The sequence below is a fragment of the Grammomys surdaster genome, unplaced genomic scaffold (genome assembly GCF_004785775.1).
Source record: "Grammomys surdaster isolate TR1022 unplaced genomic scaffold, NIH_TR_1.0 170, whole genome shotgun sequence".
NCBI classification, from domain to species: Eukaryota; Metazoa; Chordata; class Mammalia; order Rodentia; family Muridae; genus Grammomys; species Grammomys surdaster.
Genome location: NW_021604618.1, coordinates 11,211,591 through 11,217,145, shown reverse-complemented (window position 1 = coordinate 11,217,145; position 5,555 = coordinate 11,211,591).

Sequence of the window (5,555 nt, the reverse complement as noted above, 5' to 3'; positions counted from 1 at the left end):
TCTTCTTCTTCTTCTTCTTCTTCTTCTTCTTCTTCTTCTTCTTCTTCTTTCCTCTTCCTCTTCTTCCTTTTCTTATGATGAGTATGTAGCTTTCAGCTACTGTTCCACTACCTGCCTGTATAATGACATGCTCTCCACCATGATTATAGTGGACTGTACCTCTGAAACTATAAGCAAGCTCCCAATTAAGTGCTTTCTCTTACAATAGTTTCCTCGGTCATGATGTCTCTACACAGCAATAGAACAGTGACTAAAACAGTAGGTGTTGATAATTCATCATGGCCATTCCAGTCTAGTATTGCATACGGCTTGCAGCTATATTATGCACAAAGTATTGACATCAAAGTAGAATAATACTAGCAAAATGCAATGGGTGCTATAAATGATTTTAAGAAAGTCATTTTTTTTTCTGCCTATAGTTTTAGAGATCAAAATCGCAAACCTTTCCATTAGAAGTAGAGTGGTCAATGGCTCCAGAACTATTTCCTGAATCATCTTTATCAAATGTTATTTGAACAATTACTTCCATTCTCTGGCTTTGATTTCTGCAACAGTAGAATAAATATCATAACATTGCCTACTTCAGAGAGGTTATGTCGATGAGTCAATGGAAGAAATCTGTCATTTCAAACTCAGAAACTATTAAAGAACTGTACTTCAATCAGATTGGGTAAGAATCAGTGATCTAAATAAGGTTGGGAAACTAGAAGTTTGCACATAAAAAATGTTCTTAAATGATTACAAAGTAATTAAAATCATATTGAGTTGGAAAGGAATGCGAAGACTACTTGGCAAAGATACATGGCTAAAAAGAAAACAAAGAAATGAATCTAAAAACCAAACAAAAATATTTATTAAAGAGTCTCATCATCTCTTAGGGTACACCTTGAAGCCTTAGGCACAATGTGACTGCTGGTTGTCCTAGGCATTTATAGACAGAGGGTAGAAATGACCAAACTTCACTCTGGAAAAATAGCTCAAAATATGAGTAAGCTTTCTTTCCTTCATGGCCTTCCAACCTTGTTTTGGGAACCTCTTTCAACATTCATTTGTATCATGAGGTTTTTTTTTTTATGCTAACAGCATCACACATCAAATTCTCAATACATCTACACAGTTATTTCTAGAAAGAAACAAGGCAAACAAGAAAATAACTCACTTCAATTCTTTCTAATAATCTAAGGCAATTTAATCAATTATATTAGGACTTATTTTTATCTCTTTTAAAAATTGAGCAAATTGTAGCTAGTTCTCAGCACTATTTCCAACATTTAGAAGGATGATATACACAAAATGCTAAGGAGTACACTACGAGTATAATTCTACTGGAGAGAAAATATCTTACAACATAGAATTTTTTTAAGGTAGGAATAAAATGATAGGAAGAACCAGAAGTTTGTTTGCTTCATCTCCATGTAAAAATGAAACTCTCTTCCTTCTAATATTGTAAAAATAAAGCCTATAAAACCTGAGGTTCATGACAAGAAATGTCCTGTCCCCATGGAATTCCATTCAGTTGAGGTCCATAACATCTGTTTTCACTAGGGTCTCTTCCAGCTCTGGCCAATCTCAGAGATACAGTCACCACTTGGAGAAAATCTAGCAACAGATCAGATTCTGTACTGTCTTCAGGATAAAAAGCTAACCCTGAGCTAGCACATGTAGAAACTATGACATTAATTCCAATTACCTCTCTAGCTCTTTATCTCTCTCTTCTCCCAACCTCATGAGGCAGCTGAACCCAAAGATTAGTTAAAAGAATGGAACTTTCTACCTACTTTCACCAGAACATTATGTAACCCATAAAGCTTGCCCCATAGGTTGTCTTCATTGTCTTACCCTGTACCCATGGAGTAGATTGTTCTCATTCTTATTTTTAATGAAGAAAGGAGGTACTGTGACAGCGTTGATTATGGCAAGAAAGCCTCCCTTCTTCATTACTGAATACTAGATACAGAAGGGCAAGGAACTTAGCTTGTCTATTTAGTTCATAGGTTCTGTACCATAAAGTACCACATCCAGATATTATGGAGCAAACTGCATGACATCTGAAGATCAAGGGCCTGGAAATGGACTTAGTTAGGGAAGGGAAGAGGTAGTTCTAATGAAGGAAAAAAAATGAACCCATTATTTGTTTGCAGACATTTGGACTTCGTTGGAAAATGGTGAATACTCACCCAACTGCTTTCTGTTTGTTCCTAGAACACAGCTAATTCACATTCCCCCACCCTCACTGCTAGGAAGGTTAGAGTATATCAGAGTTCTACTGGTGAATAGTTATACAAAATTGCATGTGGTTCTTCTAGGTCTTGTTCAAAAAATGCATCCCATAGGGATCTCTTACTGCTCAGCCAGTCAAGAATTAGTGTTTGAAGAAACCTGAGAAGTCTCATATACAAGATGCCAGAGCCTTTACTAGCCTAAAAAATGGGCCAGCAGACCCACAGGCACCCACATATCTGTTCCCTCTAAGAGAACTTTATGTGAGCCAGAAATAAACCTGCCTTTTCCACTGAGTCACTGGAGGTTTATCCGTTATTACTAATAATTTTTATCTTAGCTAAGGCAGCAGCTCACGGTGTTCAAAGAGCACAAATATAATGTTTCATGTCAACCTACATGAGCCAAGTATAAAATTAGTTACCTAATGTTATTCATAGATACGCTCTAAACAAGCTTCTGCTTTTGTTTTAAAAAAATTAGTACCATAATTTTAAGTGTAGTGAAGTGTGGGAGGGAGAGAGAGGAAGGGGAAGTGGGAGGGGGATGGGTAAAATAAGAAAGAAAAAGGAGAATGAAAGAAAATGAGAGGAGAGAGACTGACTATTCTTGAGATTTCAGAAGCTATGTGCCAATTCTGTGCACCAGTGACTCCTAGGTTTTATCTTGATAGAATAAGGAGAAGAGACATACAGGGAAACTGTGATATTTGCTGGGATTTTACCTTTTACTTTCAACTTGAAGTAGGTTGGGGAAATGGAAGGAATAGCCAAACTATAACATGAGTACAGTCTATTGCAACCACAGAACTGTACTACAGCCAGACAACATGTCACCATTATTAAGAATCAAGACTGGCTGGACTAGGACTAGTGGGGCAGGCCAAAAGACACCACAACTGTCCTCTACTTGTTACAATAGCGTCTGCGCGTCATTTGCCTCACAAGAGTGCCTGTTCCCATCATGCATCTAATGTTATCACATATGTAGTTCAAAAGAAGGGGAAGATAAGAAAAATCTAATCTTAGAAAGTCCTGACCCATCCTGGAATCCCCCACCTATCTTACCTTATATATAATCCTGTTCTGCCTCAAAACCTGCCCATGAGATGCTATTTGAGATCCTGGGAGGCCCACATTCATTGCTAGAATCTGTACTTTTACTCCATAACACTTCCTTTCAATTTAGTACTTTGTTTTGTCTGTGACCTATTTCTTTGACAGTGACAAGAATATAGAAACATTGAATAGATGTCTCAATCTGCTCTATGGCTTAAACTTCCCAGCCTTCCCACAGGTAACAAGTTCAGGAGACTAACAGAGGCAGGAGCCCACATTACACTAAGATGAAATATTAGTGTTTTAAATGAGAGTACTGCAAACCTCAACCCCTGTGTGAAAAAGGAAGATGGCATGTAATCAGTGGATAGACCAAGTACCAGATATTAGGCCCTTAGATAGTAGTAAAACTAGAAGCACAAAGAAATAATGCAAATTATTAAGTAGTAAGTTTCAGTGACTCTTTTGCACAAATAGATCCATTTCCATCTTAATGCTATTTTTCAAAATCTAGAGCAGAATGCTTTTATTCTATCAGCATTTGTTCTCAATTCCATATTCCAATGCTGAAAAAGAAATATTCATATGACAACAATAACAAACCAGTTGTTATGTTTAAGGGGAAGGAGAAGGAAGGAATGCACTCAAAAGGAAGACAGCAAGATAAATCAGGGTAAGAGATTCATTTGCACCATGGATAGTGCATGGCAGGGGTCTAATGCAAAAGAATTCTCACACACACACAATACACACGCACACACACACCTCCACAATGGAACTTCCATATACAAGAGAATAATATAATAAATAATACACATGTATGTGTCCCTTTTTAAAAGCTTCTAAGGGAGAGAGAGGACTCCATGCCACAGAGATATGTTGTCCATAGTAGGTGCTTTCGGTCAAGTTGCTGCTGACTCTCAGTTCATTTGAATACACACATGTTTAAACAATCAGTTCAGATTAAATGATGAAGTAATAAATGCACCTACAGCATCAACTGAAATAATAGATGCTTCAGGTAGGAAGTTAGTTGCCCTAAAACAATAAATTTTTTACATGTCTGGGTCAAATTTACAACACTCTTTCAATCAGAATTGTTTTGATGACAAAGAACATCATGATTCCTTATCATGGGACTGGAATTAAAATCAGAGTACTAAAAAAGATAAAGAAAGGCCTTTTTGCTTAAGGGCTGCAAGCATCATTCTTGTCTTTCTCTATACACCAGTACCTATTTCTTCAGAATGGCTGTGGCTGTTGGTGATGGAATGCTTCCGGTGCCTGAAGCACCCAACATAAGTTATAAGTTCTTTTTTTTTTTTTTGAGTCTTGTACTTTCATTCTGTAATAGAAAAGAGTCGATTGACTGAAATGTTATCATGTCTGCTTGGGCAACATTAAAAGTAAAAGGACTGCATGCACAGATTGCATTTGGAACCAGGACACAAACTCGTCCCTTCCATGGCATTGCATAAGTCAAGAACAGATCGATTCTGTCTTATTTTGTTTTGTTGTTTACTGTGTGGCAGAAAAGAGGGAAAAGGGGCTATGGGAAATCATTTTAATTCAGAAAGGGAAGTTGAATATAGAAGGCATAATAATTATAATATTTAAAACAAGTATCTATCAAAGCTAAAAAATATGCATAATTGTGTTGCATATTCATGTGTGTGTGTGTGTTCATGTACAATGCATATGTGTAGGCTAGAGGTCAGTGTTGGCTGTCTTCCTTGGTTGATATTCACCTTATCCATTCAGCTAAGCTGGCTGGCCAATGAACCCTAGAGATCTGCCTGTCTCCTACACGTGCGCATACACCAAAGTTGAGGCTACAGTTGCAGGCCACTCATTTATATATGAGTTCTGGGGATCTAAACTCCAGTTCACATGCTTATGCATCTAACTTATGAAGAGATAGGTGCCTTCTTAGCCCATATATAACTATTTTAACATCATCAGAGAGCTCTAAGTACTTGTCTTACATTTAAAAACAGTAATGTGGGGAGGGGTGACCCATCCTTTTGAACACAGGTACATTGATTTGAATTCAACCAACTTTTTGTCCAGTGGTCATTGTCATTGGCACACTGAACAAGCAGGAGCCTTAGAGTGTGATGCTAAAAGCAGCTTTATTTTATTCTCCCTTTGTCCATTTGAATTTTGCCACTGCCCTTCTCCTGTCACTGACTAGAAGTTTATCACACTACATGGCCTTGGTGGTTACTTTCAGCAATAAAGTTTTCGTGATGTCCTAGCAAATAATAAGAACATCAT